Raw genomic sequence first — 26,887 nt, forward strand, 5'->3', positions numbered from 1 at the left:
TGCAAATCGCACAATTGTAGTGACACTACTGGCCTCCCATATGGTAGACCTTGACTTGGACTCCATATGCAGATGGACCTGCCCCAGCCCTTAACAACCAGTTTACAGACCTGAATCAAAGCCAGAAGAGTTTAAGGGCTCAAGTCAACATGCTGAGACTTCTACATCAAACCACTCTTGCTTCTCCATCTCTGCCTTTATCACTGGGTTTAGATAACCGGGCTTCTGCTTCATACCTCTGTTCCAGCGTCTGGGTGCCAGATGAGTGCTGCCTGAAACTGGGTGTCTAGTCCACTTACCGTGCCCCTTCTGCGGACTGCAGGAATGTTCCATAAACAATGAACTGAGGGCTCCAGCCTTTGGACTCTTTGTTCCTTCTACTTGTCCTCCCACTTGGATTCTCCTGGGAGTTAGCAGAATCCATCAAGCAATAACTGCAAACATGACAGAAGAGAACAACTCCTTAACACTTTTTTTCCATTTCAAAACAAAATACTGAGACACTTTTGCTTCAGTGAACGAGAGCAAGCAGGGGTGAGAAGTTTCTATTGCAAAAAAAATCAAACGGTTATGACTTCAGAAATGTAAATTCCTAATGTCTTTGATAGATTTATATATCTAAGCAATGTTTCTAGTCATTGTGCTAGGTTTGCCAAACAGATTTAAGCTCTCTATGGCAGTTGAGTGGCTAGGTGTCAGCCCTCACGAATCAAGAGTGCTTCTATAAATCATTTCACAGTAACTGGATGGACCTTGCAGTGAGAAATATGCTCTCTCCTGGAGAAATTAGCAAATATCTGGAAGGCTTATACATTTCCCCAAGATTAGTCAAAACACAAGCCTAGTCGTCACACCTTTCCCTCATTATCCTGTGGTTGTTTTCTTAAACGTTGTGCGTCTTCATAAATGAGTCACTCTTTCCAAGATCTGTCAAAAGTATCAGTGGTTATAAGGCTGGGAAGCATACCAACCCTAGAAAGAAGTACAGAACTTTCAGTTATAGGCAGGAATGTAAAATGTCCAGAATTACTAGCGTTTTATTACTTTGCCAAATTTGCATTCTTACACCATCGAATCATTCCTTTTTAAGGATTCATTTTCTTATAGTTAAACCTAGGAGGGAGAAAAAGGTATTTATTTTGAATGATATATTCGTATAGTTACAAAATCTGGAGCCTGTATTTTTTACCATTTGAATAATGCTGCTGCTTGCCCATACACGTTAAAAGTGTTGTTTAACTTAAATATACAGATCAGACTTAGTTTAAGACTCTACCCTTTCACCTTGCTCTAGGCAAGGAGAAAGATCAAAACTTCCTATATTTTTAAAGATGACCCCATCTTTGTTTTGAATGCTTCTCACATCTCCTGTTTGTAGAAGCTCCTACAAAGACTGCATTGTTTTTCTATTCTATAAATCTACTTCATAAAAATAAGACTTGCATTGCCCATTCGGCATCCTAGAAGACATAATTTACCTATGAGGATAGAGTCTTTATGATGATTTTTTTAAATCATAGCATTAAAAAAATAGATATTTTCAATAGAAAAAGTTGTCAGAATTGGTAGGTGAAGAAAGGTATTCATAATTGACATGTTATAATGATAAAAATGATTTAGAAAAATGAAAAAATTTAGGTTATCAATTCTGCCTTGAAATACCCAAGTGACCAAAATATTTTATATATTTCATTTTTACTTTAAAGTGACCCTAATTGATTAATTCATTCACTTTTTCTTAGGTTGAAATAGAATATAAAATAATTTTAATTTCACTTAGTTCATTAATATATTAAGAATTAAGAATTAAGAATATGCATGCCGGGCACAGTGGCTCATGCCTGTAATTCCAGCACTTTGAGAGGCCAAAGTGGGTGGATTACCTGAAGTCAGGAGTTCGAGACCAGCCTGGCCAACATGGTGAAGACCTGTCTCTACTAAAAATACAAAAATTAGCCAGGCATAGTGACGGGCACCTGTAATCACAGCTACTCAGGAGGCTGAGGCAGGAGAATCACTTGAACCCGGGAGGCAGAGGTTGCAGTGAGCCGAGATCACACCACTACACTTCAGCCTGGGCGACAAGAGCAAAACTCTGTCTCAAAAAAAAAAAAAAAAAAAAGAAAAAAACCCCCAAAAAACAAGAATATGCAGGATGCCAGCCAGGGGTCAAGATGCAATGAATTGGGAAATGAAATCTCCCAGTCCACAAAATAAAGATATTATAAAAGTAAACATTACAAAGTAGTTTGAACAGGTTAAATACTTACCAGGATAAGGACTGAAAAGCAAATCATTTTACTTTTTCAGGTTTCCATTCTCTCACCCATAAAACAAAGGAGCCAGTTAATTGAATGTATAACATTCTGGGACTAAAAGAAATACGTGTCACTGTTTCAAGTGAATGTAATGTGTACAAGCTTTCACGTGCTTTGTTTGGCAAACTTCATCAGGAAAATATGCTCAAAGTTGAATTATGATTTCAGATACAAAGATGGACACTATCATAGACATAGTGAAAAACAGGAGGAAAAATATGGAGCTTGGCCATAAATAGCAGAGAATGCCTAAACTGAATGGATGGCCTGGGCAGGAGGGAGCCAGAGCAGAGAGCTGCAAAGTGAGATTGGGCTGAGTGCACTGCAAAGCTCAGATCAATCAACAGGACTTTATTCTACTCAGGTTACTTTATTTGTTAAGGGATTCTTAAGGGGGTGCCTGAGATAACAGAGCCAAGGATTATAAACTGTGCTAAGTATAATAGACTGCAAAAATATCCTAGCATCTAGCTTTGTAAGACTAGCAGAGGAAGGACATCTATAACTAGAGAGTGCTTACCAAATATTTTGAGAATGTTCTGAGGTTCCACTTAAACAATGGATCTTGGCTGAGGTTTGGAAACAGCAGTTGCAGGGGAATGGTAACCAAAATGGACTTATTCTCTTTGAACAACCAACACTTGGGAAGGGGACTAAATTGCTGCAAAGAAGCAGTTTGGCTGTACACCAAGGAAGAATCTTCACATGTTCTTAAAACATAAACAACACTTTGGTATAGTAAGAAGTTTTCCCACAAGACTCATTTCTCCCAGAGATAGAAAAGTGAGGAAAACATGTGATTCTCTGGAGTGCTGTGTCTCTTATGCAATGAGATCTTGGTCAAGTCCAGTGCATTGCCCTTTTTGCTTTGCTTGCCAGGAAGCTGGAAACCGAATTTAGATTTAATTCTAGGACGTACACTAAAAGGTCTAACCTTGTCTTTTACTTTTAAATTACCGCTTTGTCTTTTGCTCTTATCTTGAAAATTTTGCTGTATTTGTATCTGTTATTATATGCCACCTCATTCATTCATCTAGTTCAAAGATATTTATTGAGCACGTACTTTGTATGAGACACATCAAGTTCTTTTAGAAGACAGACAGAATGTGGCTCTGGATTGGCAGGCAGGAGACCTGAGCTTTAATATCAACTCTGTTTCTGACTTGTGTTGTGTTTCAGTCTTAGGGCTTGATGTTTATACTCAGAATACAGTTCAGGCATTTTCCAGATGAACAAAGGCTCTGGGGCATGTAGCTGGTTTTCCTAATAACTCACCCCATCTTCCTCTCTTTTGAGAATGGATTTTTCCCCCAAAGGTCTTTGATCCTACAGCTGCAGACATTCTGGCACCAGGGAGCCTTAAAGGTCAAGGATTGAAGACACACAGAGGTCAATGAAATCAGGGGACATCTTAGTAACTGCTGAGAACCTGTGGGGGAGAGCACTGTGGCTTCTAAGATGAATGAATGATGTCATTGGTGGTATAAATAAGCATGCACTTGCTAAGCTCTGACAGGAATCCAACAGGTGTGTTCTGGAACAGTGCAAACAGAAGAGACCCTTCAAAGAAAACAGCCGGAAAACTGCTTCCTTTCACCTGTGAGGTCTTCTTTTTGATTGCAGGCTCCCAAAGATTGAGCACCATGGGGTACAAAGGCAAGCGCGTGAACTTGATCCTGTTTTCTCATCTGTGGAATAGGGAGGTTGGACCCACTACTGTCATCTTCTAGCCCCTCTGACTCTAATTGTCTAGATTTTATGACTCTCAATTCTCTTTTCAGCCTTCTGGCTCTACCACTCCACCCAGAGTTGCCCTTACCATCCTCTTCAAATACAATAAAAACAATATGCAAATAAAGACAGCAAAAACACTTGTATAATGGCAATACTGAAGGACAAGATTGAGACCTACTTAAGTATTATTGAGTTATATCAAAGACTTGCTGGATAGCTGGATGTGGTCATTACTTCCCAAAATATATCACTTCCGTCAGAGCATATCCAAATCCATAACAAACTATGTTTACACAATTCTACTATGTATGCATATATGAACCATATTCCCATATTGCTTAGCACAGTGATATGTATCAATAAATGTGAGAGTATCTGAGTAACTTTTGAATCTAAGAAACAGCTAACAAATATTTTTATTTTACATCAGTAATTTATATGTAAAACAAATATCTGGGAGAATAAAGGTGCAAATACAGAGAAGGCACAATTCCTGACCCAAAGAGTTTCTTAATTTAGTGGAAGTGCATAAAAATGTAAGCAGTATTGTGTAAAAAATACCTAGTAAGTTCAGTGGTCTTTAAAATATGCACATATGAAATACTACCAGCTTATTTACAGTGAATATTAATATTGGACACCATCCACGACATTAAGTGCTGAGCATGCAAAAAGATAGCAAATGGCCCTGCGCTTGATAGCCCTGTAATCTTCAAAATGATATACAGTTGTGCCTCAGTAAGGGGGCAGGATTAGGACCCCACATATACCAAAATCAGAAGATGCTCAAGTTCCTTATATAAAAGTGGTATATGCTATAACCTTGGTACATCCTCCTTTGTACTTTAAATCATCTCTAGGTTACTTAAAATACTTAATACAATGTAAATGCTATGTAAATAATTGTTATACTATATTATTTCTGTTATTTTTAATTGTTGTATTTTTTTCATTTGCTTTAAAAAATATTTTGATCTGTGGTTGATTGAATCCATGAAAGTAGAACCCCTGATTGAATCCATGAAAGTAGAAAGTAAAAAGGGAGGGCCAAGTATACATGATTCATTCATTCCTTCATTCTCCAAACAAGTATTGAACACTTACTATGTGGAAAACACTGTGATAGGCACTTTGCAGGGCCAAGGCCTATTTCATACACAGTTCCTGTCTTCAAGGATTTTAAATCTGGTAGGAGTGAAGAAACAGACAGCGAAGCAGAATTGAAAAGATGTATCAGTAAAGAGCTATAGAGAACACGCTGAGGATAGAGTAATTATGCCCTGGAATCAGGAAAGCCTTCACAATGGAGTGGCACTTGATCAAGACCTGCAAAGATTATAGCATTTTAATGGTGGAGACAAAGAGGAAACACATCTCAGAAAGAGAGGTCAGTGAGAATAAAAGTGCAGAGGCATGAAAATTAATGCATGCTCTGAGAATAGCAAGCAGGCTGGTGTAGCTGGAGCATGGAATCCAAAATGGATGGAGGAAATGAGGCCAGAAGTTAGGACGCAGCCGGCAAATGAAGGGCTTTCAGTGCCATACTAAACCTACTGATTTTCTTCAGCTGACAGTAGGGAGCTAGTAGAGGTCCAAGAAGGCAAAAACAAATAATCAGAGGCTACATATTCAGTATCAAATATCAATACCTTCTGAAATGAATGACTGCTAAGAAGTCGGGTGGAAACAATGGGTTCTTCTAAATTAGGAGACCAAGATTTAGGGCCAATATTGATACTCTTCACCTACCCAGCTCCAATCCATTCTTTATACTTCAAAGTGGACATTCCTTCCACAGGCAAGCCTCCCCTTTACCTCAATTGAGCCAGGTCTCTCTGCTGTGTACCCAGGGATCCCTGTACTTTTCCTTTGTGGCTTGTAGTAGATTTTATAATTGTATATTTGCCTGTGTTTGATTAATATACGTGTCCTGCATTGGACCATAAACTATATGAGAGCAGAGATTATGTTTCTGCTTTGCTAGTCAATTTTTTGATAGGCTACCCACTATTCCTGACCCAGAGTATGAAGTAAAACACTTGATAAATGAATGAATGAACGAATGAAATACAGGAGTGGACACAGTGTGTCGGAGAATGATGATGAGATATAACCTCTGGAACCTTATCAGTAGGTGTGGTGGTTTTAAACTGTGGATGTAAAATTCTTTGATGTTGTTCTCATCAAAAGTTCGAATTGGTATTCTTTGCCCTTAAATCTGAGCAGCCTTGCAACGAACAGAGAGCAGCAAGAATGGTGTGTGACTTCTAAGGTTGCTGTGTTGGAACCATGTGGTTCTTTTGGGGTGCTTGCTGTGGGAGAAGTCAGCTGCAATGTAACAGGTATGACCACCCTAAAATCTGCAAGTCAGAGAGGTCACAATGCTAAAGAAGCCATGTACAGGCACTCCAGTTGACAGACTGAGCTCATCTCTGCCAAGAAAGGTGAGTGAAGCTGTCTTGAACTCTTTGGACATCTCATCTGCCAACTGAGAAGACCTTGGCAATTGCCCCAAGAAGCAAAAAAATTGCCCAGCTGAGCCCTGCCTGAATATCAGACCCATAGAATGCATTTGTATGATAAAATGTTGTTTTATGCCAGTAAATTTGTGATAATTTGTTACATAGCAATAGTAGCTAAAATATCAGCCAAAGTCTCAATAGAATCCTCCCCAATAACCTGTAACAGATGAGGAAATTGAGATCCTGAGAGATTAGCTAATTTATCCAAGTTTCTAATTTGGTAGCAAGCAACCAGTCTTCTGGTCCCCGGGCCATCGCCTTTTTCTCTCTAATATATGATAATGCATTAAGAAATTTTCTGTATAATTATATGCCGAGTCTAAAGACCATCTCTTTATCAAGCCACATTTGTATTCCCATTGATACTTTTATTCCCATTGATAATTAAATGGATCAGTCAAACTCCTTTACATATAGTAAAAAGTGAACTGTGGCCTTAGATATGTGGAGTTTACAAATGCTGTAGACAATTTGGACATTTGAATGTAACTACCTCCCAATTAGAGGACAAAACATCTTCAAGTATATAAAACACAGTAATATTTCTTCTTAAATTTGTGCCATTCTAATCCTTAACTTCCTTAGTTTTGAAGGCTGTCAGTCCCAAATTCACTGAAAGAACTTTTCTACTGAAAGAAAAATGCTGCCTCTATTAATATCAACCTTTCCCCCTTCAGAACACTTGCTTGCTAGTGATTTATTGTGGACAAGCTTCTTCCTGCTCCTTTTGAAAGCTAATTTTTTTCTTAATCCTGCAAGTAGAGGATGAATTCCTCATCTCTTGCCCGAGGACAATTTAGTTAAGCTAAATCTTCAGGAGAGAGTTTGGGTATTTACAACTCACAAATTGATGCAGCTTGTAACACAAAAGAGAAAAGGGTCTTGCTGCTGTGTTTGATGTCAATTGGAAACTAATCCAAAAACAAATAAGGAAGACCAGCCCATGCAGCCCGTATGGGTAAAGATCCTTTTAGATCTTGGGACCTTGCAGTTATATCATAAAGATGGAAATTTTTTCCTTTAAAAAGATCAAAGATACGATCCTTTCGTTTGTGGCAATGCCATTTTTTTTTAAAGGCTGAGGAAAACAACTAATTATCTCCATAACTGTATCTCAAAGAAGACTGTACACTGATGATTCAAAAGTTGATGTTTACCTTATTGCAACATTTTTCCTATTCATATAGTGAAACCATTAATAATTTAAGGAAAGACAAATGTTCAATTCAATGCTATTCTGAATTTCCTTCTCATTGTCGCGACTTCACAGATTTCAATAAATGTTAGCTCTTTAAAATCCCACCTATGATATAGAAGGATGTGTACATGGCTTTAAGTGATGTTATGTATTAGGACTCTTAGTTGCAAATGATGGAATACTAAACTCTGACTAGTTTTAATAGAGGGAGTTGATTTGGTCACATAACGGAAAAGTGCACACTCAGATCTTGCTTCAAGCCCAGCTAGAGGCAGGGATGTGTGCTTTTCTCTCTAGATTCTGTCTCACTCAGCTGTTTTCCTCTGTGTTGGCCCCTTTCTCAGGCTGATTCAATGCATATAAGGTCAGAGGACCACTGGCAGGTCTCATCTTACATTCGGACACAGTTCCTCCTATGTGTCCCTTTGGCAGCATTTGCCACTGTGAACCACTCCTTTTTTTTTTTTTTTTTTTTTTTTTTTCCCCTTGAATCTCTCCTCCTGAAGCTTGTGCTCTTTTCCTGTCTCAGACAGACTCTTCTTTGTTTTCTTTATTAGCTTTTATATGATCAGCATGGTCCCCAGATGTAGGTGTTCACCGAAGTTCCATCTTCAACATTTTTCTCTTTTTTTTTGAGATGGAGTTTTGCTCTTGTTGCCCAGGCTGGAGTGCAATGGTGCGATGTCAGCTCACTGCAACTTCTGCCTCTTGGCTTCAAGCAATTCTCCTACCTCAGCCTCCCGAGAGCTGAAATTACAGGTATGCACAACCAGGTCAGGCTAATTTTTTGTATTTTTAGTAGAGACAGGATTTCTCCATGTTGGTCAGGCTGGTCTTGAACTCCTGACCTCAGGTAATCCGCCCACCTCAGCCTCCCAAAGTGCTGGAGTTACAGGCGTGAGCCTCCGTACCTAGCCAGTTTTTTTTTCTTCTAACTTTGTAGTCTCTCTCATTGGGCAACCTCATCCAGTTCCATGGCTTCAAAAGTCACCTATTGGATGTTGATTTTAGCATCTATGACTCCAGTTTTGGTTCTGTTCTTAGGTGTTATACAATAGTTTTTGAGTCTCTATTCCTTGTACTTCCTTCACCTTAAACTCAGCATTTTCAGAAGCAAACATCAATTTACCCCAGTTGGTTCTTTGTGCCCTGTGACATGTCACCATCATTCTTCCAGTCAACCAAGGCAGAGGAAAATGGAATAATTATCACTATTTATTCTCATCTCATATCCGTTGGACCTCCAGAGGTGCAGCCTCCACTTTTTCATCCCCACTGCCACTGTCTAGTTTAGACCTCCATTCGCTCTCCTCTATTATAATAGAATTCCAATTTCTTATTTACTATATCTAAATCACCTTACTGAAAACACTTTTTAATACTCTAAAAATTATTTCTGCCATCGCATGTTATAAATTCAAAATACTCAATGTTCAAGGCTTTCTAAGCTCATTTCCATGTGTCCATTTTAGGTACTCTGGTTGGGCCATACCACGTACCCTTCACATCTTTCTTTACTCATGTTAATCCTTCCATTTCAACAGTGTTATTTCCTTCACCTGTCAATGCCTTACTCTACCTTTAACGTCAACCTGGGGTAGACAACAGTGTTGTTCATTGTTTTTTCTGGTGCTCTTCCTTCTATTTTATATTTTATTTTTATATTTTTGTGTTAGGATAATCTTTCCACCATGGTGCTCCTCCTAAACACATGGTGGATCACATACTTCTTCCCTTGTTGTATCCAGCAGAGTTATGTGGCTTGCTTTGGTGAATAAATATAAGTACAATTGACGCATGTCACTTCTGGGCAGAAGCTTTAAGATCTTTCATGAAACTGGCTATTTTTTTCATTTTTCTCTGCTAGAAAGTCAGCAATACTCCAGAGAATAGTTTCTCTGACAATCTAGAGTAAAGATGATATGGACCAGAGCCCCCACCCAAACCATCTTGGACATGAAGCATGAGCAAGAAATTAACGTTGGTTGTATTTGTGTAATAAAAACTCTAGTTGGGCACAGTGGCTCATGCCTGTAATGCCAACATTTTGGGAGGCTGAGATGAGCAGATTGCTTTAACCCAAGAGTCCGAGACCAGCCTGGGCAATATGGCAAAACTCTGTCTCTACAAAAAATACAAAAATTAGCCCCACGTGGTGGCATGCGCCTGTGGTCCCAGGTACTTGGGAGGCTGAGGCAGGAGGATCGCTTCAGCCCAGGAGGTTGAGGCTGCAGTGAGCCATGATCGTGCCACTGCACTCTGGCCTGGGAGACAGAGGGAGACCCTGTCTCAAAATAAAATGAAATGAAATTAAAAAAAAATAAATTAATAAAGATTGAAAAGTCTGATTCTATGTTTTGATGTTCGATTATGGATATTTTTAAAACCATGCCCTTCCTTCTTCCCTTCTGCCACACATCTGACCAAATTGATTAAAAAATCTTGGTGCTCCCTTCTTTGATAACAGTGTGTGGTTGAGACCCTGCAAACACCTTTCTGCATGAAGAAACACTCACCCTGGTCCCACCCCAACCGCTTTAGGCCGGTCTCATTTTCTTGCTCTCTCCAAACCATTTTCAGAACAGCGTGGGAGGCCTACCATATTCTCCCCAGAAAGTCTCACTATGCAATAAACCTTCTCATCACTTCTTTGAATGTGTGCGGTGTCGTCAATCTTGATACTGGAATCAAAGTCTGGGTGGGGGTCTGTCTTACTTCTGAAAAATAGCCCCAATAATTTGTAATTTGGAAATGTCTGTTACTTTTGGATCTGTAATGGCTGGGGTACTGCAAAAGTTTGATATCTTAATCTGTGTATTTATTTCATTGGGGTTGTTCAATTTGTGAAAATTAATTGATCTTTACACCTAGGATTTATGCATTTTTATGCATAAAGAAGTGCCCTTCTTACCTCTGGTTTTGCTTTCCATGGTTTCAGTTACCCACAGTGCAGTACAAAATAAAATTCTGAGACACGGAACAAATAAGGGATCAGGTTCACATAACTTTTATTACAGTATATTGTTATAATTGTTATATTTTATGATTAGTTATAGTTGTTAATCTCTTACTGTGCCTAATTTACAAATGAGCCTTTATCACAGGTATGTGTGCATGAAAAAACATAGTCTATATATGGTTTGGTACTATCTGTGGTTTCAGGCACCCACTGGGGTCTTGGAATATATCCCCTATGGATAAGGAGGGACTAATGTATGCTATACTCACTAAAAAGATTAATTTTAAAACTTTATTGGTACTATTCTTACATACTCTCAACTTTGTCTTCTTTATCACTATCTGAACGTATTTATTGAAAAGGGGATAGTGTGTGAGTACATATGTACATAACGGAATGAAGTTAGTAATAGAAGAACAAAACAGACTTTTTTTTTAACTTTTATTTTAGGTTTGGGGGTACATGTGAAGGTTTATTACATAGGTAAACTCGTGTCACAGGGGTTTGTTGTACAGATTATTTCATGACCCAGGTATTAAACCCAGTTTGCAATAGTTATCTTTTCTGCTCCTCTCCCTCCTCCCACCCTCCATCCTCAAGTAGACACCAGTGTCTGTTGTTTCCTTCTTTGTGTTCATAAGTTCTCATCATTTAGCTCCCACTTTTAGTGAGAACATGTGGCATTTGGTTTTCTGTTCCCAGGTTAGTTTGCTTAGGAAAAGAGCCTCCAGCTCCATCTATGTTCCCACGAAAGATATGATCTCATTCTTTGTTATGGCTGTATAGTATTCCATGGTGTATATGTACCACATTGCCTTTAACCAGTCTGTCACTGATGGGCATTTAGGTTGATTCCAAGTCTTTGCTATTGTGAATAGTGCTGCAATGAACATTTGTTGCATTTGTCCTTATGGTAGAATGATTTATATTCCTGTGAGTATATACCCAATAATGGGATTGCTGGATCAAACGGTAGTTCTGTCTTCAGCTCTTTGAGGAATCACCACACTGCTTTCCACAATGGTTGAACTAATTTACATTACCACCAACAGTGTATAAGTGTTCCCTTTTCTCCACAACCTCTCCAGCATCTGTCATCTTCTTTTGACTTTTTAATTACAGCCATTCTGACTAGTGTGACATGGTGTCTCATTGTGGTTATAATTTGCATTTCTCTAATGATCAGTGATATTGTACTTTTCTTCATATGCTTGTTGGCTCCATGTATGTCTTCTTTTGAAAAGCAGACATTCTTTAAAAAGCTAATCATGAAGCAAGATAGAATTATGTAAATGCTAAATAGAAACACAAATAATATATCCTTGTAATTACAGAAGGAAAATATCAGGTAAAACTTCAGAGGGAAGGTGACATTTTTTACATTGTATAAAAATATAAATATAGTCAGACTAGGTGAAATTACACTGTGCTCATATAAACACTACCCCAATTTTTATTACTGTTACCATTAGAAGGTATCTTTGGACTTTTGCCTATCTTTAGACTTCATATAAATGAAACCTTATAGTATGTATTCTTTTGTGTGTGACCTTTCTCAAGCAGCATTACATTTATGGTGATTCATCCATTTTGCTGCATGTATCTGCAGTACACTTCTTTTCATTGCTCCATTGTATACCATTGTCTGAATATACAATAATTCATTTCTCCATTTTCCTGTTGATGAACAATGGGTTGTTTGGGGATAGTGTGAATAATGCTGCTATGAACATGTTTTTTTTAAAAAAACATATTAATGCATTTCTATTAGTTACATACCTAGAATTGAAATCATTTGGCATAGCATATATGTATGTTCTAGTTTAGGAGATACTGCCAAACTGTTCTCTAAAGCAAGGGTACCAACTTACAATCTCACCAGAAGTGTAAGTTACTCTACATCCTTGCCATGCCTTGTTATGGTCAGTCGTTTTAATATTAGTCATTCTGATGAGGATACAGTGAAATCACATTTGCATTTCCCTGATAAGTTTTAATATTTATTAGCTACTGGATATCTTCCTTTATAGCTTCCCTGCTAAGTCTTTTGCACATTTTCTACTGAAATGTCTTTTTCTTATTGACATATAGAAGTTCCTTAAATATTCTGGCTATGAGTCCTTTGTGAGTTCTAAGCATTGCAAATATATCCTCCCATTTTGTGACTTGCCTTCGAAATCACTTATTAATGTCTTGAATGACAGAAGTTTTTAATTTTACTAAAGTTCAGTATGTCAATCTTCCTTTACTGTATTTTTTGTATCCTGTTTAAAAAATCTTTTTCAACTCAAAAGTTACCAAGATAATTTCCTATGCTCTGTTCTATAAGTTTTATTGCTTTTCATTTCACATTTAGTTCTATAATCCATCTAGAATTACTTTTTTAGTATGGTGTGAGGTAGGGATCAAGGTTCATTTTTTACATATGTATCTAATGTATATGTGCATTGAAACTCAGTGTAATTTGATCCATTAAATAAATAAATTAATTCCCAAATCTGAAATTCCCTGAGGTTATATTATTTTCTAGGTTCCCAAACCACTAACTGTAAGGTGGAATCCACCACTAAAAACCCCTCATGGTTTCCTGAAATAACTTTACTGGTAGAGGTGGGAAGAGACCACTATGCATCCTTATTGCCACTGTTAAAGACTCTCAGATTGAAATCTCCTCCCTAACCAGAAATTTCAAAATTCTGAGGAAATAATTTTTGTCCACCAAAATAAGGAATGTCTGTCTTTGGTCTTTTCAGCCCACCACCATACATATATTAAATTATATAAATTAAGTTTTGTTTAAATTAAATTTTATTCCATGTTATTTTGTGGACTATTTTTTAAATAAACACTACCCTGGTAATAAAAATCAGGGTAGTGTTTATATGAGCACAAAAAGCAGCTAGATGTAGCTAGAAGATCTAAGGGCCTGGCTTTGGATAAAAATTCCCAAGTTCTGGCTCCACTTCTGTTTCCTATGAGTGATGTGACCACAGGCAAATCCCTTACTATCTGAAGCTTCAGTCACATTCTTCTGCTCACATAGGCTAACAATACCCTAGTATTATCATAGGCTTTTTATTAGTATTATCATAGGGTTCTTGTTTAGAGTGCTGCATTTAAAGTAATTGTCTCACTGCCTTTCACAAACAGCACCTAACAACTGTCATCAATTGTTATTTTCTACTACTAAGGCAGCAGCACAACTAAATAACCCTTTTCTAAGGATCTTCCATAAAAAGAATCTTTAAAAAAAAAACTTACACAAAAGGGTGAAAATGTTGGTTTTTATCTGGTTTTTCTTGATATTCACATACCCAAATGCCCCACCATGAGTTTTCAAGATTCTTTCTCACAGCCAGAAGGCACACTTCATTTTTTGTTTGTTTTTAATTAGAGTTTTTTTAATTTTTGTGGGTACACAGTGGATATATATATTTATGGGTGATATGAGATATTTTGATACAGGCATGCAATTCTTAATAATCACATCAAAATAAATGGGGTATCCATCACCTTTTATCTATCCTTTGTGTTTCAAATGAGCTGATTATATTATTTTAGTTATTAAAAAATAGATGATTAAATCATTTTACTATAGTCACCGTGTTGTGCTAGCAAATAATAGGTCATATTCATGTTTTCTAACTCTATATTGTACCCATTAGCTTTCCTCAACTACCCCCAATCCCCCCACTACCATTTGCAATTGAACTTCCAATGAGTTCAATTGTTTTGATTTTTAGATCCCACAAGTAAGTGAGAATATGTGAAGTTTGATTTTCTGTGCCTGACTTATTTCACTTAACACAATGACTTACAGTTCCAACCATGTTTTTGAAAATGACAGGATCTCATTCTTTTTTATGGCTGCATAGTATTCCATTGTATATATGCACCATATTTTCTTTATTCATTGGTAGACACTTAGGTTGCTTCCAAATCTTGGCTATTGTAAACAGTGCTGCAAAAAACAGGGGAGTACAGATATCTCTTTGATATATTGATTTCCTTTCTTTTGGGTATATACTTAGGAGTGTGATTGCTGGATCATATTGTAGCTCAGTTTTAGCTTTTGAGGAACTTCCAGCTGTTCTTCGTAGTGGCTGTACTAATTTACATTCCTACCAACAGTGTACAATTGTTCCCTTTTTTCCAAATCCTTGCCAGCATTTGTTATTGCCCATCTTTGGATAGGAGCCCTTTTAATTGGTGTGCAATGATAGCTCATTGAAGTTTTGATTTTCATTTTTCTGATGATCAGTGATGTTGAGCACCTTTTCCTATATCTGTTTGCCATTTGTACATCTTCTCTTGAGAAGTGTCTATTAAGATTTTTTGCCCATTTTAAAATCAGATTATTATATTTTTTCCTATAGCGCTGTTTGAGCTCCTCATGCATTCTGGTTATTAATTTCTTGTCTGATAGGTGGTTTACAGATTTTTTCTCCCATTCTGTGGGTTGTCTCCTCACTTTACTGATTATTTCCCTTGCTGTGCAGAAGCTTTTAACTTGATGTGATCCCATTTATCCATGTTTGCTTTGGTTGCCTGTGCTTGTAGGGTATTACTCAAGAAATCTTTGCCCACTCTTATGTCCTGGAGACTCCCCCCAGTGTTTTCATTTAGTAGTTTTATACTTTGAGGTCTTAGATTTAAGTCTTCAATCCATCTTGATTTGATTTTTATATACGGCACAGGATATGGGGTCTAGCTTCATTCTTCCGCATATGAATATCCAGTTTTCCTAGCATGATTTCCTGAGTGTATGTTCTTGGCACCTTTGTCAAATATTGAGTTCATTGCAGATATATAGGTTAATTTCTGGGCTCTTTATTCTGTTCCACTGGTTTATGTGTCTGTTTTTATGTCAGTACCACGTTGCTTTGCTTACTATAGCTCTGTGGTATAATCTGAAGTCAGGTAATGTGTTCTTTTTGCTTAGAATATGGTTGGCTATTCTGGGTCTTTCATGGTTCCATATAAATTTTATGATTTTTTTTACTTCTGTGAAGAATTTCAATGGTATTTTGATAGGAATTGCATTGAATCTATAGAGTGCTTTGGATAGTATGAACGTTTTAACAATATTGATTATTCCAATCCATGAACATAAAATTTCTTTCCAATTTTTGGTGTCCTCTTCAATTTCTTACTTCAGTGTTTTATAGTTTTTATTATGGAGATCTTTCACCTCTTTGATTAATTCCTAGATATTTTATTTTTATTTGTAGCTATTGTAAATGAAATTACTTTTTTGATTTCTTTTTCAGATTGTTTGCTGTTAACTTATAAAAAACTTATTGGTAGTTTACAAAAATGCTACTGATTCTTGTGTGTTAATTTTGTATCCTGCAATGTTACTGAATTTATCAGTTCTAATCGTTTTTTGACGGAGTCTCTAGGTTATTCCAAATATAAGATTATATCATCTACAAATAAAGATAATTTGACTTATTTTTCAATTTGGATGCTTTTGATTTATTTCTCTTGTCTAATCGCTCTAGCAAGGACTTCCAGTACTGTGTTGAATAACAGTAGGAGAAAGTAGGCATCCTTGTGTTCTAGATCTTAGAGGAAAGGCCATCAGTTCTTTCCCATTCAGTAAGATACTAGTTATGGGGCCTCATATAAGGCTTTTATTATGTTGACGTATATTCCTTCTATATCCAGTTTTGTTGAAGGTTTTCATAATAAAGAGATGTTGAATTTTATCACATGCTTTTTTAGCATACATTGAAATGATCATTGATCATATGGTTTTTGTCCTTCATTCTGGGATATGATATATCACATTGATTGATTTGTGTATGATGAAACATCCTTGCATCCAAGTGGGAAGAATTCCACTTGGTCATAATATATGATCTTTTTCACATGTTGTTAAATTCAGTTTGCTATAGTTTGTTAGTATTTTATTGAGGTTTTTGCATCAATATTCATCAGAGATACTAGCCTGCAATTTCCTTTTGTAATGTGTCTTTTTCTGCTTTTTGTATAAGGGTAATACTGGCCTCATAGAATAAGTTTGACTTTTCAGAATAGTTTGAATAGGATTGGTATTAGTTCTTCTTTAAATGTTTGGTGGAATTCAGCAGTGAAGCCATTGCGGTGTAGGCTTTTCTTTGCTGGGAAAGTTTTGTTATGTCTTCAATCTTGTTTTTTGTTGTTGATCTGGTCGAGTTTTGGATTTCTTCATGATTCAGTGTTGGTAGGCTGTATGTATCCAAGAATTTATCCATTACTTCTAGATTTTCCAACTTATTGGCATATAGTTGCTCATAGTAGCCACTAATGATCTTGTGAATTTCTGCAGTATCAGTTGTAATGTCTCCTTTTTCATTTCTGATTTTAATTATTTGGGTCTTCTCTCTTTTTTTCTTAGTTAGTCTGGCTATAGATATGGCAATTTTGTGTATCTTTTCCAAAAACCAACTTTTGTTTCATTGATCTTTTGTATTGTATTCATTTCAATTTCATTTATCTAACCTCTTATCTTTATTACTTATTTTATTCTACTAATTTTGGATTTGGTTTGCTCTTGCCTTTCTAGTTCTTTGGGATGCATCATTAGGTTGTTTATTTGAAGTTTTTCTTCTTTTTTGATGTAGGCATTTATAGCTACAAAATTCCCCCTTAGTACTGCTTTTGCTCTATCCTACTGGTTTTGGTGTGTCATATTGCCATTATCATTTGTTTTAGGAAATTTTTTAATTTCCCTCTTAATTTCTTCATTGACCCACAGATCATTCAGGAGGCTAATGTTTACTGTTCATGTGTTTGTATAGTCTCCAAAATTCCTCTTGTTATTGATTTCTAGTTTTATTTCATTGTAGTCAGAGAAAATGCTTAATATTATTTCAATATTTTAAAATATTTTAAGACTTGTTTTGTGACCTAACATACAGTCTATCCTTGAGAATTATCCATATGCTGAGAAAAAGAATGTGTATGCTGTAGCCATTGGATGAAATGTTATGTAAACATCTATTAGGTCCATTTGGTCTGTAGCACAGATTAGGTGCAGATTAAGTCCAATGTTTCTTTGTTGGTTTTCTGTCTGCAGGATCTGTCCAATGCTGAAAGTGGGACGTTGAAGTTTCTAGTTATTACTGTATTGGAGTCTATCTCTTTCTTTAGCTCTAATAATATTTGCTTTATGTATCTGGACACTTGATATTTAAAATTGTTATATCCTCTTGCTGAATTGACCTCTTCATCATTTATCTTTTCCGTCTGTCTGTATAGTTTTTGTCTTGAAGTCTGTTTTGTCTGATATATGTATAGCTACTCTTGTTCTTTTTTTGGTCTCCATTGGCATGGAGTATCTTTTTCCATCCCTTTATTTTTAGTCTGTGTATGTCTTTTTAGGTGAAGTGTGTATCTTGTAGGCAACAGATCACTGGGTCTTTTTTTAATCCATTCAGCCATTTCACATCTTTTGATTGGAGAGCTTAGTCCATTTACATTAATGTTATTATTGATAAGAAAGTACTTATTCCTGCCATTTCCTTATCTGTTTTCTGGTTGTTTTGCAGTCTTCTCTTTCTTCTTTCTTTCTTTCCTGTCTTCCTTTTAGTGAAGGTGATTTTCTCTGCTGGTATGATTTAATTTCTTGCTTTTTGTGTGTGTGTATTTGTTGTATGTTTTTTGACTTGAGGTTACCATGAGGCTTGCAAATACTATCTTATAATCCAATATTTCAAGCTGATAATAACATAACACTGTTTGCATAAACAAAAAAATAAGCAAAATAAGAACTAATAAAAACTCTATACTTCAAATTCACCCCCTCACTTTTTAACTTTTTGTTGTTTCTATGTATTCTTATTGTACTATGTCTTGAAAAGTCATTGTAGTTAATATTTTTGATTAGTTCACCTTTTAGACTTCCTGCTTAAGAGTAGTTTACATACTTCAGTTTCAGTGTTATAATATTCTGTGTATTTCTGAGTAGTTACTATTGCCAGTGAGTTTTGTACCTTCAGGTAATTACTTATCACTCATTAATGTTCTTTTCTTTTTGAGTGGAGTATTCCCTTTAGCATTTCTCATAGGACAGGTCTGGTGTTGATTAAATCCCTCTGCTTTTGTTTTTCTAGAAATGTCCTTATTTCTCCTTCACATTTGAAGGATATTTTCATTGTATATACTATTCTAGGGTAAAAGTTTTTTCTGTCAGCATTGTAAGTATGTCATGCTACTCTCTCCTGGCCTGCAAGGTTTCCACTGAAAAGTCTGCTGTCAAATATATTGGAGCTCCATTGTATGTTATTTGTTTATTTTCTCTTGCTGCTTTAAGGATCCTTTCTTTATCCCTGAGGTTTGGGAGCTTCATTATTAAATGTTTTGAGGTAGGCTTATTTGGGTTAGATCTGCTTGGGTGAGGTTTTTCTTTAGGTTTCTCTAGGTCTTTCTCTAGGTTTAGGAAGTTCTCTGTTATTATCCTTTTAAATAAACTTTCTACCCCTATCTCTTTCTCCACTTCCTCTTTATGGCCAAAAACTCTTAAAATTGTGCTTTTGAGGTTATTTCCTGGATCTTGTAGGTGTGCTTCATTCTTTTTATTCTTTTTTCTTTTGTCTCCTCTCACTGTATTTTTAAATAACCTATCTTCAAGCTCACCAATTCTTTCTTCTGCTTGATCAATTCTGCTATTAAGAGACTCTGATGCATTCTTCAGTGTTTCAATTGCATTTTCAACTCCAGAATTTCTGCCTGATCCTTTTTAATAATTTCAATCTCTTTGTTGAATTTCTCTGATAGAACTCTGAATTTCTTCTCTGTGTTATCTTGAATTTCTTTGACTTTGCTCAACACACCTATTTTCAATTCTCTGTTGTTTCTCCAGGAATGGTCCCTGGTGCCTTAATTAGTTCGTTTAGTGAGGTCATGTTTTCCTGGATGGTCGTGATGTTTGCTGATGTTCATCTGGGCATTGAAGAGGCACTGAAGAGTTAGGTGTTTATTGCAGTCTTCACAGTCTGGGCTTGTTTGTTCCCATCCTTCTTAGGAAGACTTTCCAGGTACTCAACAGGACTTGAATATTGTGATCTAAGCAGTGTTTGCATTAGGGGGTAACTCAAGCCCAGTAATGCTGTGGTTCTTGCAGACTCATAGATGTATTGCCTTGATGTCTTGGATAATTCAGAAAAATTCTCTGAATTACCAGATAGAGACACTTGTAGTCTTCCCTTTCTCCCACACCCCCCACCCCGCAAAAAAAAAGGAGTGTCTCTCTGTATACTGAGCCATCTGGAGCTGGGAGTGGGATGACATAAGCATCCCTGTGGTCACTGGGACTGCGCTGAGCCTCACCCAAGGCCTGCTGTCACCACTACCTGGCTTTCACCTATGTTCACTCAAGGCCCTAGTGCTCGGCAATCAGCAGGTAGTGAAGTCAGTCAGGCTCGTTCCTTCAGGCCCTGAGCAGGCCCAGAGATTCTGTCCAGGAGCTAGGGTCTGGAGTCAACAACCTTAGAATTCTACCTGGTGCTCTATTGTGTTGCAGTTGAGCTAGCCTTCAAACCACAAGTCACAGTCCTTCCCACTCTTCCCTCCCCTTTTCCACAGGTAGAGGAGGCTTACCCCATGGCCGCCACCACCACAGTTCCATGGGGAGTACTGCCAAGCTACCAGCAATGTTCACTGAAGGTCCAAGGGCTCTTTAGTCAGCTTGTGGTGAATGTTGCCTGGCCTGGGACTCATCCTTCAGGGCAGTGGGCTACCCTCTGGCTCAGCACAGGTCCAAAAATGTCATCCAAGAGCCAAGGCCTGGAATGAGGGACTCCAACAGCCCACTTGGTGCTCTATTATACTGTGGTCAAGCTAGTACCTAAGGTGTGAGACAAAGTCTCATTTACTTTTTCCTCTGCTTTTCTCAAGCAGAAGGATTCTCACCCCATAGCTACTGGAGCTGCAAATGTGCTGGGTAACCAGAACATCTCATAGTCTCACCCAAGGCCCATTCAGGGCCCAAGACCTCTTTAGTTATTAGGTGATAGATCCTGCAAGGACAGGGTCCTTCCCTTCAAGGCAGTGAGTTCCCTTCTGGCCCAGGGTATGTCTAGAAATGTCATCCAGGAGCTAGGGCCTGGAAATGGGGCCTCATGACTCTGATCAATGCCCTATCCTACTGTGGCTGAGCTGTATCCAAGATGCAAGACAAAAGCCCTCTATACTTTTCCCTCTCTTCTCTTCAAGTGGAAAGAAGACGTCTCTTTTGGAACTGAGAGCTGTTTCACCTGGGGTTGGGGGAGTAGCAGTATGAGCACTTCCTTAGCTTCCCCAGATAGTGTCTCGGTAAGTCATGTGCCCCCAAATCCACTGGCTCTGAGCCAGCTCAGCACTAGAACTTGCAGTACTTGTAGCCTAGACTGTCTTTCAAACTTATTTAGGGCCCCAAAGCACTTCAGCCCATGGTAGCAAGGCTTGCTAGAACTCCAGTTCCAACCATTGGGGTAGATGATTCCTCTCTGGCTAGGGCTTGTTTAAATACTCCCTCCATGGTCAGGTATCAGGTGAGTTCAGATTGGTTTTGCTTTCCGCTGTAACAGGGCACCACTGAGTTCAATGTATAGTCTCATGATCACTGCAGTCTCTTTCTTTCAAGCACACAGGTTTCTCTACGCCATGCAGCCACTGTAGAGGGATGGGGTAGGGGTGGTGTCAACAATTCAATAGGGTCTTTCCCATTCTCTTCAGTGCCTCTTTCAAAGTTATGAAGTTAAAACCAAGTACTGTGAGTAATCACCTGATTTTTGGTAAGTCTTACAAAGGAGCTTTTTATAGTTGTTGAATTTGGTGTTCCTGGGAGGAGGGAGGGCAGGGAGATGATTGGCGGGGCCTTCTATTCCAACTTCTTGCTCTGCCCCTTTGTCCCCAAAAGCACACTTCGAAAACTGAATAACATCTTTAATGTTAAGGCTTTTCCAGAGATGGACAGAGTTAAATAAATAGGTAATAAACATGCCAGCTGTGAAATTAAAGAGAAATGTGTTCCGTGGTTACATTCTTGGATTTTCGTAGTGAGATTGCTTTGGGGTGTCACTTCCAAGATGAATTTTTCATTTGGGCAAAAATCCTCTCTAATTTAATAGGCCTTTAATGATATAGTAGAAAAAAAGAAGAAGAATTTTAGTTCATTAAAAATAAGTCAATATTAAGATTATAAAATCTTTTCAACTTTAATTGATATATTAAGAGGAGCCAAAGGCCATATTTCTAAAGACTCGGCTTTATACAGACAGAAGATAAATGTAGCTGTCATAAGAACTAAAGACAACACCTTTTACATTTTATTCTATATAAATTCTAGGGATTACTGTGAACTTATTTAGCTAAGGTAGGCAGAAAGGCTTTTCTCAGAGAGTGAAAAAGACTGACCACTTCAAATGAGAGAACTTACTTTTATTTTTTTTTCTGAGTAGTCACTTCTGAAAGATTTTATAGCTTACTTGATTTGATCCCCACATGCCCACCAAAATATATCAGGATTACCAACATCTACTTGATGATCAGTTTCAAAGATGGGGCCAAGAATATCTGAGCTGTGGAGACCTTAATGGGTATGCAAATCTCTCTTCCTTCAAAAACGTGTCTTGATATATAAAGTAAGGATAACAGTAACTATTCATTCAACTTTTCCAGAGCCCCATCAAAGAGGGGATTTCCTGAAACCGTGGTAAAAGTTATTCTTGGCTAATGGGCTTGAAAGGGGTGAGATTCCTTGGCCCTACTTGGCTTGTGGGACAAGAATTTAAATATTGTTTAGGGGCTTCATAGAACGCTTCCTCAATGATGTTTAAATTAGAGGCATTTAATCTTGTTTCAAACTGAAAACTGGACATATATGAGCAAAGGTAGTAATTAACCTGGGTAATAGTGCATTTATTAACAGCTCCCCTCCTCCCTTTGAACCCCATCTCCAAAGAAAGAAACCAATCACAACACAAGAAACCGTCAGAGTAAAATATAATACCAAGATGGCTTTCTGTGATTGTGGGCAATGAAACGTCTACGATAAATCTAGAGAGGAAAAAATCTAAGGCTCTAAACCACTCACTGAGTTTAGCAGCGACAGGTCTGGAAGTTGGCATCTGAAAGCTGAGATCCAGTGAGAGCAGGCTACCTGCACCAACACCCTTCACCTCACACTCGCAGGATGGCCCTAACCCCTTCTCTCAATGCATAAAATTATCGCAAGTAGAATAGAAGTCTTATTGCCTAAAAGCTATTTGGTGAGAGAGAGCTTTATTGTTAGCTTTTAAATTGATGTTTCAACTACTTGGCTGCTGTGGTGAAAAATCCTATATAGTTTTTTATGCACCTCTATACCACAAAATGATTTTTTTCATGCACTAAGTTACTTAAAACTTCTTTAATTAATTTTATTTTGTTAAAGTATCTTCTAATCTCTTAAGGCCTAAAAATCACAAACCAAATACTTCTACTATCCTGCAAAACAGCGGCTAATGGGTAGCCCTAGAATTATATTTGCCTTCAAAATTAGAAAGAAAATATGGATAACCTTTTTCACTCAAGACTTGTGAAGCATTAATACTGAATACTGGAGCATTACAAGTAACATACTATTAAATTTCAGGCAAGCCACTTAACCTCTCTGCCCCTTTCTCCATCTGGAAATTCAGGAGATAAGTAGCCCACATCAACAATACTGCTTCAAAGACAAACTGGTACAAGATTGGAAAGCACTTTACAAATATTAAGTGCTCTGTAATTACTTCTTGTTGTGACAAACTCTATTTTCAGTCCTGTCCAGGAAACAACAAAGAAATGCCCCCTGACTTCCAATCTAAATTGAACAGTACAATCTGGACAAAAATACAGCAGGAAGGGAAATTAGTCTTAAGTAGATCTTTGGCTACTGTGAAAATTGCACTTCTAGGGAGAAATTTGGAGAAGAAATTTGATGTATTGAAAGGGGCTGTGAAATCACAATAATGCTACACCAGTAACTGATTCTTTTCTTTCTTTTTATATAGCCCAACACATATCTCCTCAAAAATTCTAACTCGAAATGGATACTACAGCTAGGGTAGATATTTTAATAAATGTAAGGCATTGCTACAAGAACAGAGGAAGAATTATCCTCTGTTTCTATCCTGAAGTTTCACAAATTTGAACCTTGAAGTTTAGTTCACAAATAAAATTTTCTTGCTTATGAAGGTTGTTAAACTGACAAGTTATTTAACCAACAAGGTAGCCTTGATGAAACATTATATTCTCAACTGTTTAATTGATCAATTAATCAACTAATGTTTATTGACCACCTACCACTATGTGTAAGCTCTTATGTGCAATACAATTTTTAAAAAGAAAAAAAAGAAAAAAAAAGAAAGATAATAATTCTTGCTCTTAAGAGTTCTGAATCTAACTGGACAGATAAGACACATACATGAGACGAGATAAGTGACACCACCAGGTTGTCATTGATACGGGCCAAATGGCTAGTTCAGACTGTAAGTGGGAGACCAAGGGGACAAACATCTCTGGGCTAGAGTGGTCAGGGAAGACTGAACAAGCAGGATAAACACAGGATCTTGGTGGACTGGAGCAAGCAGTGTGGCAGAGTGGGGAATGGAATGGTAAAGAGGTGGTTAAGAGCAGGAGAAATGTTTGTGAGAAGAGAAGAACGAATTTGAAGACGGCTGGGTGAAGCAAGGAAAATCAAAGTATAAACAAACTGTACCCATTCTCTTTCTCTCTCTCTCTCTCTCTCACACACACACACACACACACACACACACATGCATACACTGTGCGTGTGTGTGTGGGAGAGAAAATGTTCAGAGGTAAACGTGCCACAAGTTTAACCTTTAAATATTAAACAAATTTAGGTTTTTGCTGTTTTTCCTCCCTCATCTGCCCCTTCCTCCTTCCCTCTCTCCCTCCTTTCTTTCTTCCTCCCTCCCTCCCTTTTCTACCCCCTTTGTCTCTCTCTCCCTCTTTTCCTTCCTTCTTTCCTTTAGCCCTGGTCTGCTTAGGAATTGGAATACCTGTCACTTTCAATAGTCCTTGGATGCAAAAACTCAGAAATTCTTGTGACTGCTTCTGAAAAATTCCAGGGCTTCTAGGTCTCCAGATTCCAGAATCCGATAAAAAAGGAGCTCAAGAAGCCACTTAGGTTAGCTCCTCTGAAACAAGTTTGACATCAGACCCCTGCAACAACTTAACAGCTTTCTGGGCCAATCCCAATATAGCTTTGATGCTATTAGAAGAAAACAACTCTGGGAAATCTTCAACTTACTCTATTCAGAAATGAGACCTAAATCTCTCAGATCATGATTGATTTTTTGCCATTTGTTAAATGTGTTATTAAATGTGTTATTACACATCAATGAAGTATTTTGGTAAAATGCTGACAGCCTCATGTTGAAGACCTAATTTCCAATTCAAGAGCAGGCTGCAGGTCAGCAGAAACTAGCTGCGTACATTGCAGTGTCTTCACCAGTGCTATCCCAGGGACATCAAGGGAGAACAGGAGAGGAGAGAAAAGGGAAGGAACGAAGAGAATGCCTTTCATTAAGGACTCGCATAGGAAATTACCCAAAATGTAAGTTGAGGTGCTAAAGAGCTCGTGTTGACTCTTTTAGATTCCTGATATGTTATATTCACAAATAGCAGCCGTGTCAACTTACTGGGTATTGAAGTAAGGGGAACGGTGGGAAACAGACACACACATGCACACCAGTTACCACGAACATACATTATGCATACAGAAGGTTCTAATTTAGAAAATGAAGGAACTAACATTCATTTCTAGAATAACAGAAAACTATAATTCACTGAACAATAGAGCAGTCATTTTGATAATCATTTTGTTGTAATAATTGTGTTCTTTAATGTAAGCATTTTCATAAAATATATCTTTTGCTTTTCAAACAAAGCATTTCAATCATCAAAGTAGGTCACTGTGGCTTTGAGGACAGTTTACAAATTGGCTTGACTCTGGAGAAAACTTTTGAAGAAAACTCTGTAATGTATGGAAGCCTTTAAAATTGAACTTTATTTGGATTTGTGGCATTTGGAAAAGTGGTCTATAAAAAAATTTGGAATTAGGCCCCATCATATCCATAATCTTTGGGGAAAACTAAGGACATTATTATAATTAACTTTTCTTTCAATGAATTTACTGGAATTAATGAGCAGTTTTTATTCTCTTAGAAAAATTCAACACACAGCTATACATTGAACTAAAATAGAAAAATCAAGATTATTGCATTAGATCAAGCAGTAACTTTATTTTAAAAACCTAATAAAAAACAATTTGCTATGAAGTCTTTTCTTCAAGATGTTTATTTGCCCTAGTATATTCATTTTCTAACTGCAAGAGATCGAGGTTGAGGTTCTTCATACATCTAGAGTTGATCCTCTCTCTCAGTCTCCCCTCTCTCTCCCCCTCTCCAGCTCTGTCTCCCCTCCCTCTTTCTCTCTTGGCAATTCTCCTGAAATGCCTAAAGCAAAAGGGGGTTATTGATGTCTTCCAGGACTTTAATTGCAAGAACAGCTTTATCTCCTAGGCAGACAGATACTACACAAATGTTTGGTTTGCTGCATATCACACAGTTAACAAGGTTCTTATAGGTTCAAGGAAAATAGATTGTAAGACTTTGCCAGGAGGACTTAACATTCTGGAAAACAAATGAACAGATAATTCTGAAGAAACTGAAATTTTAAAAAATAACCAGTAGTTAGACATAATCCTACAAAAAGAGGTAGAGTGAGAGTTTTTTAAAAAGATGAGAATAAACGTAAAAGGCAACGAAATAGGTTGTTTTTAAATTCTTAATAAGTACAACTATTCTTAGAAAATGGTCTGTGCATTGTAATTGCCCTTCTTTCTGATCTAACAATCCAATCATTTTATTCCAAATTGTTTAAACTATAGAAAAACCTGATGAAAATAGCTCTTTCATCAGACTTGCATGTTTCAGTTGAATGCTAAGTACATCTTTCAACTAAGCTTTAAACATGCAGTTCATCTGGAAGCTGGGCGGGTATCTCTTCCATGCTCTTTCCTTGCACTGCCACCAGGAAAAGAAATAATGAAGTGTCTTCATATGCTCACTGTGTGCATGTGTCCAGACTGCTTTTACAGACTTACCAGTGGGCTTTATTTGTGCGTAAGTTACAAGAC

The 26,887-nt window shown here is 37.4% G+C and overlaps 1 long non-coding RNA gene across 1 annotated transcript in view; it reads right to left on the reverse strand.

Annotated features, from left to right (window-relative positions):
* Nucleotides 1-389: 389 nt before the first annotated feature.
* The window catches only part of LOC107128853 (uncharacterized), a 31,031-nt gene continuing 4,533 nt past the window's right edge, over nt 390-26,887 (reverse strand). The window contains exon 3 of the long non-coding RNA XR_001488591.3: nt 390-434. This is a non-coding gene — a long non-coding RNA (uncharacterized lncRNA). The remainder of the gene's footprint in view (nt 435-26,887) is intronic.

Source organism: Macaca fascicularis, chromosome 2 (assembly GCF_037993035.2).
Source record: "Macaca fascicularis isolate 582-1 chromosome 2, T2T-MFA8v1.1".
Taxonomy (NCBI): Eukaryota; Metazoa; Chordata; class Mammalia; order Primates; family Cercopithecidae; genus Macaca; species Macaca fascicularis.